The following is a 17,423-nucleotide window of genomic DNA, read 5'->3' as shown; positions in this document are numbered from 1 at the left end:
GAGTCAACTCTTTATAATATTGTCTTGAAAGCTTGTTCTTGTTTAGGATTTAGCTTTGATTGTACTTCCTCAGACACTTGTATATCATTTTGATTCTTAGTAATATACTAATATTTTTACTTTGTGTTCTAATTTTTTAAACCTCTAACACTCTTATTATGGAATAAATTTATGTGTCCCAAGATTTTTTCTAAACTTGAATAAGAATTTTATTCATATGATGAATTTAAAAAAAAATTAAATTGGATTCCCTTGCTAAATTAATTAAAAGATCTAATTATTTGATTTTACCATAAAAAGTAATTTTATTCTATGTTGATGCAGATTTCAATATTAGTTCATCTCTTGTTTTGAATATTTAATCTTAATTATAATTTTACCCATCATAAATTTTATTTTGAAAAAGTAAAAGATTGATATGACATTTCACTTTAGATATTTATGTTTGTAGAATCATTAGTGGTATTGACTCTTATCAACTATTTTTTTCCTCTTCTCACACATTTATATTCTTAAGTATTTTCTTATTTATTGTTTAATAATTGGGTATTTTTAATTATTACACGAAAAATTAATAAAAAATATTATTTGAGTAGGAAAATAGTTCAAATATAATATACAAATATATTATCGTGGGGATATTTTTTTCCTTACTTTCAACTCTTTACATTTCATTTAATATTAATTTTATTTTTTTCTTGCTACTGGACATTATGGAGTGGTAATGTATTGCCAATACGGAGGATTTTATGAAATTGATTTTATTAAACCTTCCTACATATTTTTAATAAGAATTTAATAGATAAAATTTTATTAATTTTAAATATTTAAATATTAAAAATTAGTATAGAAGGTATTGCAGTCCAAAAAAATAGGTTATTGCAGTTATATCCTTTCCCTATGAGTTATTTCATTTAATATTTTACAGTTATTTTGGTCTATTAATATTATATTAGTAGTATTGACTCTTACCAATCTTTTTCTTTCTTTTCTCTCACATTTATATTCTTAAAAAATTTCTTAGTTGTTCTTTAATAATTTGGTATATTTTTATATACTACATGAAAAATTAATAATTAAAAAAATATTATTTGAGCAGAAAAGCAGTTCAAATATAATATAATAAGATATTATCGTTTGAAATTTTTTTCTCAATTTCAACGATTTATGCAGTTTGTTTAGCATTTCTTTTACTTTTTCTTGGTATGAATATTATATAGTGGTAATGTATACCAATATTGAGGATTCTTGTGAAATTAATTTTATTAAGTCTTTCAACTTAGAAAAAGGATAGCTTATATTATTATTATTATTATTATTATTATTATTATTATTATTATTATTATTATTATTATTATTATTGTAAAAGTATGAATACAATATTGATAGACTAAAATAGTTCTAAAATATTAAACAAAATAACTTTATGGGAACAGACATAACTGTAATAACTTATTTTTGGACTATAATACCTTTTATGTTAAACTTTTAAATTTTTAAGATTTTAAGATTAATAAAATTTTCTATTTAAATTCTTATTAATAATATGTATGAATATTTAATAAAATTAATTTCATAAGAATTCTTTGTATTGGTAATACATTACTATTCTTGTAAAAAAGGAAAAAAGTAAATTCAGTGATTAGATATTTTAACTTGGACTTCACATGACTTTTTAGTCTTTGTTCTAAAACAAACCTAAACAAATATAAAACAAATCATGGATAACATATACGGACAAAACAAACTAAAAAGTGAATTAATTTGGATGACAACTGTACCTTGGAGTTATTTGACTTTTAAGATGAATCTGTTTAGTTTACGATTTTGTGTATTGTATTAAAGAAATAATTAATTTTTACCGCAATAGGTTAGAGGATAGTAATTGATTGGTATTACAATTCTATGCAATTTCATATTAGGAATAGGTTTCAAAGTTACAATTTTGTCCAACACGTACTTAAAGTCCATTAGAAAATTCTGTAGGAAAAATTATAATTAATACTTTAAGGTCAACATATAAAATTAGGACAAAAAAGAAGTTGGAGTAGGACTAATAGCTTGTTTGGCCAAGCTTATAGCCTGTTTGGCCAAGCTTCTTTTTGGCCAAAAGTACTTTTTTTTTTTGAAAAAATAGCACGATATAGCTAGTTTTCGGACTGATAATTTAAAAATAACCAGTGTTTAAGAAGTCAATGAAAAATAACCACTATTTTGCTGCAACAGAGACCAGTCCGACATAATATATTAGAGTATGGTGCACCTGTGTATGAACTCCAGCATATTATGCTGGACCGGTATACTTTGCTGACTCCAGTATAATATACTGGAGACTGGAGCACCGGTGCTCCAAACTCCAGTATATTATACTGGACAATTATACTTGCTGGAACTTCAATATATTATGCTGGAGTTCTAGTGTACTTATGCTGGAACTCCATCATATTATGCTCGAGTTCCAGCATACTTATCCTGGAACTCCAGTATAATATGTCGGAGTTCAAGCATACTTATGCTGGAACTTCAGTATAATATACTGGCGTATTTTTTAGGTTTCGAACAGTGTTTTCGCTCAGATTTATCTTTACATGAAAAGTGGCTAAATTTCGATTACTTTTAAAACTGGGTTATTTTTGAACGACCAGTTGTAAATCTAGCTATTTTTGAATTTCTCTCCTCTTTTTTTGCCAAAAGCACTTTTGACCAAAAACTTAGGTGTTTGGCCAAGCTTTTGGAAGGAAAAAAAGTGTTTTTGAGGAGAAGCAGAAGCAGTTTTGGAGAAGCAGAAAAAAATAGTTTTTCTCCAAAAGCACTTTTTTGAGAAGCAGTTTTGAGAAAAATACACTTAGAAGCAGTTTTTTAAAATTTGGTCAAACACTAATTGCTGCTCAGAAGTGCTTTTCAAACTAATTAGCCAAACACAAACTGCTTCTCACCAAAGTGCTTTTGAGAAAAGCACTTCTCAAAATAAGCTCATTTTTGCAACTTGGCCAAACGGGCTATTAGTTTTGGCCAAAAGTATTTTTTTTTTGGCCAAAAGCAAAAATTGAGGTGTTTGACCAAGCTTTTGGAAGGGAAAAGGTGCTTTTGAGGAGAAGCAGAAGCAGTTTTGGAGAAGCAGAAAAAAGTAGTTTCTCTCCAAAAGCACTTTTTTGAGAAGCACTTTTGAGAAAAATACACTTAGAAGCAGTTTTTTAAAGCTTGGCCAAATACTAATTGCTGCTCAGAAGTGCTTTTCAAATTAATTAGCCAAACACAAACTGTTTCTCACCAAAAGTACTTTTGAGAAAATCACTTTTGAGAAGTGCTTTTGAAAAAAGTACTTTTGGAGAGAATCAATTTGTGTTTGGCTAATCAGTCTGAAAAACATTTTTGAGAAATAATTTGTGTTTGGCCAAGCTTTTTAGAAAGTGCTTTTAAGTGTCAAATAACGAATAAGGATATGAATAGATTTACTTAATAATTAATATTGTAAGTAAATAAATAATATCAAAATTTTGTTATTACATGCAATAATTAAAAAAATCATTTTATTTAAGTAAAACATGAAAATAAAATTAAAAAGTACTTAATTCTTTTAATATAAGTTAAATATATTAAAATTCCTTCAACAAATATAAAAGCATTCACCTCTAATGTCACTATATATTAGAAAGATTCCTAGAAATAAGAAGAAATATTTATAAATTAATATCCTAAGTATTAGGTTTAAGGGTTATTTTGGTATATACTATATTTTGTTAAGGGTATTTTAGGTAAGAAGAAAAGCCAAATCTGCTTCTGCTTTTGCAAAGAAACTATTTTTTTCTGCTTCTCTGAAACTGCTTCTGCTTCTTCCCAAAAGCACTTTTTTCCCCAAATAAGCTTGGCCAAACACCTCAAATTAGGGAAAAAAAAGTGCTTTTGGAAAAAAAGCACTTTTTTTGTCTTGAGAAGTTTAGCCAAACATGCTATTAATTAGGTTAAATTTTTTAGTTATATATAAAAATAAAATAAAACTGGAATAGTTAGTTGTGAACGCATGATATTTGACCATACTTGAATTTTTTTATCTTTTAGCGGTTAGATTTTTCTTTTAGGATTAATCTCGTCTTTTACCTTTTATTATTTTATTTTAGTAGTTTTTGTTTAAAGAAATCGAAACTCACAAAATAGTCGCATTTTTAGATATGACTTTTCTTTCAATTTGCAAAAGATTAAAAAAAGTTTCCAAAAATATATCTTTATTTGGTTTAGCGTAATTTTCTAAGTTAGAAGTTTAACAAATAAATATTGCGTATTTGGTAGAGTAGTATTTTAAAGGGAAAACAAATGAAAAAAGATGCACTATCACTTCTCTTGCATCTCACTCACATAGGATAATTAATAATTTTATTTGGTACCTTCCTCCACCAATCACATGCACAACACGCACATACGCCCCATTCACATAGGATAATAAATATTTTAGTTTTTTTGAATTTTTCTCACTTGTACACGTTATATTACACTCAAAGATTGGAACACCATATTTTTCTCCTTTTCTTGCCCTTAATTCACCAACTTGGGGGGGGGGGGGGGGAGTAGCTAGCTTATATAGCCTTCTCCAAAAAAAAAAAGAGGTCGTTGCAGACCTTGCTCCCATCTTCATTTTCACGTATTCTTTCTCAAAACTCATACCATTATTTTCAGCCATGTAAAACTCAGTCGCAACTCACCAAAATGTAAATAACCTTCAACTGTCACCATCCAAAAATCCACGTGATAGCACTTACGCTTGTTTGGATAGTTGTTACATATCGTTTCATAATGTATCGTATTGTATTGTATTGTATGGTACTGTATTGTTTGATGAATACAATATTTGGAAAGATTATATCGTTTGCCATTGTTTCATGATATCCTACACCAGCAATATGAAAAATAAACTTGCAATATTATAAAAAAAATTATGATACAGGGTAAAATTATTATATATAAAAAGTTAGGGCAAATAATAAAATAAAATTATTTAATAATAATGAAGGGTGAGATGAGAGAAAAAGACGAGGTAACGACGCAACCACACCAAATTGGTCGTTACATAAAATGATACATTTCGTCGTTACGTAACGACGGATTTAACAATATGATACAATAAAATTAAAGTAATAATCAAAACAAACATTGTATTTAAAGTAACGATACAGTACAATATAACAGGTAACAACTATCCAAACAAGCTCTTACTCTCTAAGATTAGGTAAGCTGATCCTATAACAATTTAAGCCACCTTTTTTTAAACAAAGTTTAATACAAGTACCGAAACAAAAGTGGAAATAGGCATACGCGGCAATAATCATAACAATCTCCCATGACCGGCAATATAGAGTCACAAACTCTAGTTAAATGCATGGAATAATCTCAAGGATCGAAATACAGTACTGTTCAAATACAAGCTGACAGTACAAAGAAGGAAAGAACTCCAAGGGATTGCGACGACCAAACAGCTCTACCGGACAACTCACGTGCCAAAATCATAATTTTCCCGGCATAGTCACAGGTTCATACTTACAATCCGTCTGGCACAGTCACATGCTCACAATCACAAATAGCTCGGGATAATGTCAGGCTCACAATCACAATCCGCTCGGCATAATCACAGGCTTACAAATCACAAACTGCCTGGCATAATCACAGGCTCACAATCACAATCCGTCCGGCATAATCACAGACTCACAAATCACAAACCGCCCGGCATAGTCACGGGCTCAATAACGACATGAAAATGGATAATACAAGAATACATGGGCATGATCAATAAATGTCAAGTTTCGTACTCACAAGCTAGTATAAGTGGCATGTTACAATGTATGCTTGTGCAAGTATACTACTGCAGCCCAAGTCAACAAGTAATATCAAGGACATTGAATAGCTCATAGAAACCACAAAACAGGTCACGCAAGGTGTATGTCGAATACAAGAAAAATCATACCATCACACAAAATTCACCACCACAATGTTTCCAGACCGTCATATATCATCCCTTACATTCGCCACCTGATATTCGTCACCCTTGTCTCTCTGATAGCCACCCGTATCACTCCGCCCTGATACTATTATTAGACACCCGATCTCTCATATAACCACCTGTATCACTCTGTGTAATAGCCACCTGTATCACTCTGTGTAATAGCCTCCCTTATCACTCCGCCCTGACAATATCATTAGCCACCCTTATCTCTCATATAGCCACATGTATCACTCTGCATAATAGTCACCCTTATCACTCTGCCCGGATAATAACACAATAGACACCCGTATCACTCCGTACATTTAACAACATTGAGATGCACCCTTATGCCCAGTATAACAACAACAATGAAATGCCACCCTTATATTATGCATACCAACAACCCAATCACACAATAATTCACATGTAATATCGTCACAACAATACAATATAATCAACTCGTATCACAAGTGCCCGTATACCACAACCTTTCCAAAGATTCAACGATATCAATAATTTCACAATAGATAGCCCACGGCTCAACACAACGAGTATAGAATTTCAATAATAATAACATAAACGGCAAAGTAACTCAACAAGGAACCACACCTCTTTTAAACACCACTTCAAGTAAAATAGATTTATGCCTCTCGATAACTTCAATTACAATTAATTATTTAAATATATACTCATTAGTGAAAATATCTCCATGAGATGGCAACTCAACAAATAAAGAAAATAACGTAATGGTAAAAGTGGTAACAACTCCAAATAAAGCATATAGGAGCAAGTTCGGCAAGTAAATAATGTGACATATAACGACAACTTCAAATAAGACAGGTAATAGTAAACATGACGAATAAAAGATATAACATGTGCTAACAAATCTAATAAATACATAAAGGATGCCTAAGAGTTTAAACCAATAGAATTTTCACATATAAGCCCGAGTATGCACTCGTCACCTCGCGTAAAAGGCTTTCACATTACACAAATATCACAAACGACTCAAATTCTAAGGGGTAGTTCCCCCACACAAAGTTAGACAAGATACTTACCTTAATGAAGCTAGACCAATATTGTAAAATAACCTTCTCGAGTGAAACAACCTTCGGACGGCTCAAATCTAGCCAAAATAACTTCTTAACATAAATAAAACTCATAGGAGACAATTCAGGATAATAAAGCTTCTTTTTAATTAAAACTAAAAAGTCAACCCCAGGACCGCACCTCGAAGCCTGATAAAAATTTACAAAATCCGAACACCCATTTCGATACTAGTCCAACCATACTAAAATTGTCAAATTCCGATATCGAATCGCCCTTCAAATCCTCATTTTACATTTTGAAAGATTTTACAAAATTTCCCATTTTATTCCATTCAATTCACTAATTTAAGTATATAAATAAGAATGGAAACATAAAATATATAAATTTCGGATAAAGAACACTTACCCAAATCAAACTCGTGAAGAACCCCTCCAAAATCGCCCAAAACCGAGGTCCACAACTCCAAAATGATAAAATCCTCAAACCCTCGAAATATATGCTTCTGCCCAGCCATGTTTGCACCTGCGACACATTAGCCGCTTCTGCGGTGTCACTTTTGCGACCAAAATTCCGCCTTGGCGGAGAAGCACCGGAGGCCCGCCTTTCACACCTGCGGAAAAAGCTTCGTTTTTGCGCAAATGCAGGTGCGACCAAAATCACGCTTCTGCGCTGCCTTTTGCTTTTGCGATCGATGATTCCGCTTCTGCGGGCTTCCCCTATCCGGTCCAATTTCTCTTCTGCGACCAAAGTGCCGATTTACGGGCTCCCATCTACGACCAACTCTCCGCAGATGCGGACACACCAGAACTCTGCCAAATCAGCCTTAACCAAAATGCTCCAAAACGATCTGAACCTTGTTCGAAACTCATCCAAGCCACTAGGGACCCCATCCGATTATACCAATAAGTCCCATAACGTAACACAGACCTACTCGAGCCAAATCACATCAAACAACGTAAAAACTACGAATCGCACCTCGAATCGAACTTATGAATTTTTAAATCTTCCAACTTCCAAAAGTCGTGTCGAAACGTATCAAATCAACCCGGAATGAACCCAAATTTTTCACACAAGTTCCAAATGACATAACAAAGCTATTCCAATTTTAGGAACCAAAATTCGAATCCGATATCATAAAAGTCAACTCTTGGTCAAACTTATGAACATTTCAAACCTTCAAATTTTCAACGTTTGCCAATTAGTGACGAAACCTTCTAGGAATATCCAAATGCAAATCTGGGCATATGCCCAAGTCCATAATAATCATTCGGACCTAATGGAACCATCAAAACTCCGTTCCGGGTTCAAATACACAAAAGTCAAACTTGGTCAATTCCCAACTTAAAACTTCAATCATGAAATTCATTCTTCCAACTAATTCTGACACCACCCTATAGTATCATCTCTCTAAGAACCAACAAGTGCGGATTATCAAACTAGTGAGCCTTGATCTACTCAAACTAGTGAAGATTGATTGATAATGCATGCAAGAACTCGGCTGGACTCTGAAATATCCAACCTCACAAGTCTGTTGGCCAAAGACTAAATATCTAAAGCTAGTGGCCTCTCCTCTACTGAAATAAATGTCAAACTACCCATACTCTCCGTCTTTCTATTCAAGGCATCCGCAACTACATTCGCCATGCCCAAATAATAAAGGATAGTAATATCATAATCCTTCAATAACTCAAGCCACCTGCACTTCCTCAAATTGAGATCCCTCTGCTTGAACAAATGCTGCAAGCTGCAATGATCAGTGTAAACCTCACCGGACACCCCATAAAGATAGTGCCGCCAGATCTTAAGAGCATGAACAAATCGCGGCCAACTCCAAATCATGTACAAGGTAATTCTTCTCATAGGGCTTTAGCTGATGTGAAGCATATGCAATAACTCGCCCCTCCTGTATCAATACACAACCCAAAACAATGCGTGAAGCGTCGCAATACATAATATACATCCCTAAACCGGAAGGCAACACTAACACCGGTGCTGAAGTCGATGCGGTCTTGAGCTTCTAAAATCTCACCTCACAATCATCAGACCATCGAAATGGAGCACCCTTCTGGGTCAATCTAGTCAAAGGTGTTGCAATAGATGAGAAGCCCTCCACAAACCGGCGATAATAACTTGCTAACCCCAAGAATCTCCTGATCTCAGTCGTCATAGTAGGACGAGGCCAACTTTGAACTGCCTTGATCCTCTTGGGATCCACCTTAATACACTCGCCTGATACAACATGCCCCAAGAATGCTACATAATCTAGCCAAAACTCATACTTGGAGAACTTAGCATATAGCTTATGTTCCCGCAAGGTTTGAAGCACCACTCTCAAATGTTGCTCGTGCTCCTCCATGCTACGTGAGTAGATCAAGATGTCATCAATGAAGACGATGATGAACGAATCAATATACAGCCTGAACACTCGGTTCATCAAATCCATAAACGCCATGGGGGTGTTAGTCAAACCGAAAGACATTACTAGAAACTCATAATGGCCATATATAGTCCGGAAAGCAGTCTTCAGAACATCCAAATCTCGAATCTTCAACTGATGGTACCCCAATCTCAAGTATATCTTAGATAACACCCTGACACCCTGCAACTGGTCAAACAAATCATCAATACGTGGCAACAGGTGAAAGTATAAGAGGGGGTGAATTGTTTGTTTTTAAACTTAATTGCTGATAGTTGACTAGTTTTTCAATTAGTCGACTAGATGTAATAAGTTGACAACAGTAACAACAGAATAGAAGATGCTGAAATTAAATGCAGGAATTAAAGACACCAGAATTTTTATACTAGTTCGAATTCAATGTGAATCCTAGTCCAGCCCCCTTAGGTTGCAATGGCGTTCTTTTCAGTGAATGAGTTTCTTCGAGTACAATGAGAATGGTGTGATAGCTCAGTTACTATGTCACTCGTCTCTTTTGATACAACGCCTCACTAGTGTTGTTCTCTCTTTCTTCTCTATCTTGTTACACAGCAGGTCTTAGAGAGCTACAATGTTTGTTTACAGTAGAACAAAGAAAGGGTGTTTGGTCCGATTGAAGTATATGTGCTAAGGTGTGATTACAAGTTTAAAGACTTTGAGAGAGGCTTGAATTCTGGAAAGATTTGCCAACCCAAGAGATTTGATCTTTGGAAAGAGATTGATTCTTTCCAAGAATAAAGTTGTTCTGCAGCGGCTCCTTTGAATAAGAGGTTGTAAAGCCTTTCCTTGTGTGTGAGCCCAGAATATTGATCTTCCATATTTAGATGCTTGATTGAATATTCGGCCGGATATTCAATATACTTGATTTGTTTGATTCCTTTAGTTTAGCCTTGATTGATCTCGTCAGTATCCTCTGATTGATTCCTTCTTCCTTTAAGCGCGTCTCTTATCCTTGATATCCTCTGATATATTCGGTCAATCATGTATGTCAATTCATACGTTCGTTGATCATTGCTATTTGATTTTTCCAATCCAAGAGTTCCTATACAAAGAGCAAATATATTATTTTCATCATTAAAATTAGATCTAACAATCTCCCCCTTTTTGATGATGACAAAATAATATATGTATAAACATAAGTTGACTTCCCTGTAGTTTGCTCCCCCTCAATAAGAGCAGTTAACTCTGTTTTGTACTGAGTAGCTTAAGGCATATATAGTCGACTTATTATGTACCTGCACAATACAGTACCTACACAATACATATATCCTTTCTCCCCCTTTTTGACATCAACAAAGAGGGAATAAAAAAATGGCATGCATAAACAGAATTTATAGCAGAGTGTACCGGTAGAGTTAGAACATAACAAAAGAAAGAAAAGAAAAATTATCCACCGACTGATATCTCAGTCCAAAAATAGCACATCAAAAAAATTGTCTTAAACTTCCACATTAACGACGTAGAAAATAGGTAAGAGTGTTGCAGATGGCCTCCCTCAATCGATCAAAGCTGGCGTTGGATGAGACTATCATTCCATCAAGCCTGTCATGAACCTCTTTGAAAGCCTTGACAGTGTATTCCCTTACTCTGAGAACCGCAACATGTATCTTGGAGACATCAGACCCTGTTTCTTTAGAGATAATATGAATGGTACCAACAGTGGACTGAGTGGCAACGAGAAGATCTTTGATTGCAGAGAGCTGATTGCCAATGTTGCTAAGTTTCTCAGCAAGGTCAGAGTCACTGTGGCTAGGATAGGAAGTAGAAGGTTTAGGCTTAGAGTCTGTATGAGCAATTTTGACATCACCTTCTTATTTCTTGACCCATGAACCCTCCACACACACACATACCCTATACTTGCAAAGGCTCTGGAGTTATACGATTTTGAAACAGAGGTAAAGGAATATGCAGAAATGGAAATATTATGAGCTTCCAGAATGTGAGTGATGATCATTCCATAGGGTAGACTAGTGGGATCTTCTGCACTTTCAATCATGAAATTGATGACCTAGAAGGATAGTTTGATTTTGATTTTGGTCACAAGGCAATAAACTAGAAAAGTATCTCACAGAGAGAAGGTTGAAAAAGAACCAGTACGAGGAAGCAGAGTGGTTGCCACAATGTGGGCTAGGACACGAGTCTCAAAACTAACATTACTAGGACCTAGCTGGTTTGGAAGGGATTCAGAGGGACACTCAGCAATACATCTTTTGGCTTGATCAAAGGAAATTTCAAAATCATCGGGCTAGAAATTTTTAAAGAGCATAGGGAAACTAGAATACTTGCACTGAAAAATCGAATCAAATATGGCACAGTCAAGAACAATACGCTTTCCTAGTACTAAGGACTCCAACTTATCAGACCGACTAGAATGAAGTTTGGCATAAAACATTCTTACTAGGGGTTCTACTTTAAGCGGGGGAACATAGAAGAACTTCGACCACCCTTGATAGACGAAAAGGTCCTTTACCTTACAATTTAGGGCTTCCATGTCATCAAGGTCGACTACCCTCCCATGAGCAATAGGCTTGTCTTTTAGGGCAAGAAAGAAGTCCCTATTTGGAGAATCCTAGAAATTGAGTTAAGACTCAAGAGAACTGGAAAGGTCGACGTTTGATTTCTTTGGAGTGGAGGAGACAGGGGGTTCTTCCATGGGTCTTTTACCCAAGTTTTTTTCTCCTAAGGGTTGAGAATGATCAGAGAAGTCCGCCTGAGAATAAGCAAACCTCTCAGAGTGATCGGACCCTGGGTCTACTTGTTCAAGGGCTGAGAAGGGGGTTTTGCCCTTGAGCGGGTGCTCTTTCTAGTGGAGGCAGAGGGATTTTTGGATTTTTTTTAGCCATTGTAGGAGGTTGGTGGTTGAGCAAGATTTCGGAGAAGGGTTTGAAGGCGACAGAGACGATGGAGATTGATAAGAGAGTTCAACATAAAAAGGGGTTTTTTGACGGTTGAGTACAGAAAAGGAAAAGGTTTCAGTGATCAGACACGATGATTCGTCTTCCTTCTTTGAACTTTGTGACTGATGTGAAAAGAAAGGGACAAATGGAGGCGTAATTAATGAAAAAAAAGATATGGAATATTTTGCATACAAAATTAAATAATGGCACATAGGACCTAATTTTGACTATTAATGCAAGTAGTGCCAAGTAATTTTCTTAGTGAACAAAATCTCTCTTCTAACAAAGGCTTGGTAAAAATATCCGCTAATTGATCAGTTGTTCCAACAAAATATATTTCTATATTTCCTTTAAGAACATGATCTCTAATGAAGTGATGCTTGATATCTATATGCTTTGCCCTAGAATGATGAACATGATTTTTAGAAAGACACATAGCACTAGAATTATCATAGAAAATTGGTATAGGTTTAAAAGAAAGTTCATAGTCACCAAGTTGATGGGTCATCCATAATAATTGTGCACATCATTATCCAATAGCGATGTATTTAGCTTCAGTGGTAGATAATGCAACTCATGCTTGTTTTATACTGTTCCAGGATATCGATGCTTTTCCAAGTAATTGACATGTACCACTTGTGCTTTTTCTATCTTCCTTATCACCTACAAGATAAACATCTGAAAAACCTTCTAATTTAAAAGAGTTAGAGCGAGGATACCATAGTCTATGAGAGACAGTTCCAATAAGATATCGAATGATTCTCTTTACTGTAGTCAGGTGTGATTCGAGTTAACTAAAACCTGGCACATTTACAGACACTAAACATAATATCCAGTCGACTGACAGTTAGATAAAGAAGTGAGCAAATCATTCTGCATTACTTAGTTTCATCAACAGGGATTCCCTGTTCATCTTTGTCAAGACTCGTTGAAGGACTCATTAGTGTGCCAATGGCTTTAGCATTGCTCATGCCTAATTTTTGAATCAGTTCCTTTGTGTATTTGGTCTGACATATAAATGTTTCTTCTTCAGATTGTTGGATTTGAAATCCAAGAAAAAATGTTAGATCTCCCATCATGCTCATTTCGAATTCACTTTGCATAAGATTTGAAAACTCTCTGCACATAAGAGGGTTAGCACTACCAAATATAATATCATCAACATAAATCTGAATAATGAGATTACCTTTTGATGATCTTTTAATAAATAAGTAGTGTCTACTTTACCTCTTGTAAAACCATGATCAATAAGAAATGAACTAAGTCTATCATACCACGCTCGAGGAGCTTGCTTTAGTCCATATAGAGTTTTGGTTAACTTATATACATGATGGGGAAACTTTGAATCTACAAACCCAGGAGGTTGCTTCACGTATACTTCTTCCTCAATAAATCCATTCAAGAAAGCACTTTTGACGTCCATTTGAAACAACCTAAATCCTTTCAATGATGCATATGCCAGAAGGATTCGTATAGACTCCAGTCGAGCTACTAGAGCAAAAGTTTCGTCATAGTCGACTCCTTCCTGTTGTGAATATCTTTGAGCAACTAGTCTGGCTTTGTTACTTACAACCTTTCCATCCTTATTCAACTTATTTCTAAAAACCCACTTTGTTCCAATTACAGAAACATTTTCAGGTTTAGGTATCAGTTTCCATACTTGATTTTTGCCAAATTGATCTAACTCTTCTAGCATTGCTTGTATCCAACTTGAGTCTTTTAGAGCTTCCTCTATCTTCTTTGGTTCTACCTGAGAGATTAATGCTTTATTTGCTTTATTTTTGAGAGCTCCCCTGATTTTCATTCCTTTATTTGGATCCCCTACGATAAATTTTTGAGGATATTCAGGTTCACTTCTCCATTCATTTGGACGGACTACATGAGTAGTTGACTCCTTCGGATGATCTGGTACACTATTGCTGATTTCATTAGTTGACTCTATCGTAGCATCATATTTATCAGTCGACTTTTGAGATTTGTTTGTCTCCTGAGTTTCTTGAGCTTGATCTTCATCAGCTGTAGTAATTCCTTTCTTGGCCAAGGGGTTATTTTCATCAAATATATCATGTACAAATTCTTCCACACATAATGTGCGTTTATTATAGACTCTAAAAGATCTACTATTTAATGAGTAGCCCAGAAAAATACCTTCATCACTTCTTGGATCGATTTTTCCAAGATTTTCCTTACCATTATTGTGAATAAAACACTTACTTCCAAAGGGATGAAAACAACTGATATTAGGACGTTTACCTTTCCATAGTTTGTAGTGAGTCTTCTTCAGAATGGGCCTTATGAGATATTGGTTGAGAATGTGACATGTTGTACTTATACCTTCTGCCTAGAAATGATTTGGCAGTGAATGATCTAGTAACATAGTTCTTGCCATATCTTGAAGGGTTCTATTTTTCCTTTCAACAATTCCATTTTGTTGAGGTGATCATGGTGCAGAGAAGTTATGAGTATATCCCAGTTCATTACAGAAGTCTTCAAATGCTCTGCTTTCAAATTCTCCTCCATGATCACTCTGGATTATTGCAATCAGATATCCCTTTTCTCTTTTAACCTTTTTGCAGAAGATCTTAAAATTTTTCAATGCTTCATCTTTATGAGATAAGAAAATCACCCAAGTGAAATGTGAATAATCATCAACAATAATAAAAGCACATCTTTTTCCTCCTATACTGACAGTTCTAGTGGGCCCAAATAAGTCCATATAAAGCAATTGCAAAAGTTTAGAAGTAGATACAATATCTTTATTTTTGAAAAAGCTTCTAGTTTGTTTTCCTATTTGAAAAGCATCACAGATATGTGTTCTAGAAAAATTCAGTTTGGATAGACCAATAACCAAATCATGCTTGGATAATTTTTCTATCAAATGCATGCTTGCATGACCAAGTTTCCTATGCCATAACCATTGATCATCAGACATGGATGTCAAACAAATATGACCATCTATATTTTCAAAATCATCAAGAATATAAATATTTCCATACCTTTTACCTGGGAGGATTATTTTACCTGTCTCATCTTCAATAGCACAACCTGTTTTCTTAAAGTTTACCTTATATCCTGAGTCGCATAGCTGAATTATACTCAAGAGATTGTAGTTAAGTCCATCGACGAGATAAACTTCAGTAATATCGCAATTGTTATTGAAAGGAATTGTTCCAGTACCGATTATCTTTCCTTTTGAGTCATCTCCATACTTAACGCTTCCTCCATCAGTTTTTATAACTTCTTTGAACAGGTTTTTATCACCTGTCATGTGACTGGAACATGTCACACCTCCTTTTTGCGCGCCCGCCCCCGAAGGGTTAAATGCGCGAGGGAGTTTTTCCAATTTAAGTGACAATATTCGAAATGAGATTATTTATTTAATTCAGAGTCGCCACTTGGGAAAGGTTTGGTTTTTGGTGTCCCAAGTCACCGGTTTATCTTGAATCCCAAATCGAGGAAATTTTCGACTTTTCCAAATGAAGTCTGCGAACCAGAAATTCTAAGTAAGGAATTCTGTTGACCCGAGGGAAGGTGTTAGGCACCCTCGAATCCCGTGGTTCTAGCACGGTCGCTTAAATTGTTATAATGGCTAAATATCTGATTTAAATACATGTTGTGACTTATGTGCTTTTATTAAGTTTAAACCGCTTTTATTATTATCATTTATTTTTATAGAATTGCAACGTCGTGAAAATGCATCTCGAACCACGTCACAATCAATGCACCCGTGGTCGTCGACACATTTTGACTCCGTTGAGATTCGGATTTGGGTCACATCAATGTGCACCCGTGTTTAAGAAGGTTAAATTATTAAAGGTGCGCCTAAAGCAACTAGCGTATTGTTATTTTGGGAAGGCCGTAAAATTCGCTAAACGGCCTGTCCCGAATTCTAAGTATTTTAATATATACATTTAGAGGGCCCCGCAGCTTGTGCATTTTTGTTTGTCGAGGCTCGTCTCATTTTTATTTAAAAGGATAAACCTACAGCGACTATATTTCTAATGCGTTTGTCTCTAAAAATAGAAGAAGAAAGATACATGCTAATTCAAGTATATGCTTTGGCCTAATCCGGATCCTTATCAATTTTTGATTAATTATTTATAAAATGAAGAGACGTCATACCTTATGAAAAATGCTTTAATTGGACAAAGAAGTTACATACGAGATTGACGAAATATAACACTTAATCCGAACAACATCCTTAAGTCAGATTTAAATTAACTTGCTTAAACAGGATTAATAGAATTCCTTATTAAAGGATGTTACCGAGGATGTTCAAAACTCGTCCTATAAACTGCCTAAGGAAGTCGAAACTGGGTGATTCAAAACTGTATTATATTTGGCTAGATTTAACAGCCATTCGCCCTTACCTATTCAAAGCATGCTAAAAGAGTGAGTTTAATTTTAACAATCGTATTAAATAGTTGCACATTCCATGAATTGTATTTACATCCTGTATATTACTAAACGAGTCAAATGTCGCAGTTTCAGATCAGCATAAACTTTAATTAAGTACAAACTTACTAATGTATTCTCTATTAGACTAACAGACTAAAACTTACACAGCTTAACAACATTTATAAAAATTTGCAAGTGAAGCAACAGATGATTATAATTCCTTCAGATCTTTCGATTCAACTTTCATTGCGACATCAGTTACATCAGACAGATTCGAAATGTGTACCTGAGGAAATGCTTACAATGAAGAAAGCAGGGGAGTCAGTTGAGTTGCAGTGTAAACGAAACAGCAGCAGTAACAGATAAATAGCAGCAGGACAAATTCCAGTGCAAGATGCAATTATAGACGAGGGAAGAGGCAGCAAAATGACAGCAATAAGCAGGGAAGTAGAATCAGAATTCAGACAATCCAATTCCAAGAGAAACAGCCAATACGAACCAAACAACAAACTTAGCTGATACTTGAGAGAAAACAGAACTGATTTGAACAGGTTGAACCAACTAAGAATCGAACAAACAGCAGGAAGAAAACAGTCTCTGATTTTGTATATTTTATCCCTCTCACTATCTCCTTTCTTTTCAAAATCCAATGTCAATTTTCAGTCTTGAAATC

Source organism: Nicotiana sylvestris, chromosome 2 (genome assembly GCF_000393655.2).
Source record: "Nicotiana sylvestris chromosome 2, ASM39365v2, whole genome shotgun sequence".
Lineage (NCBI taxonomy): Eukaryota > Viridiplantae > Streptophyta > Magnoliopsida > Solanales > Solanaceae > Nicotiana > Nicotiana sylvestris.
Note: the sequence above shows the minus strand (reverse complement) of the source record.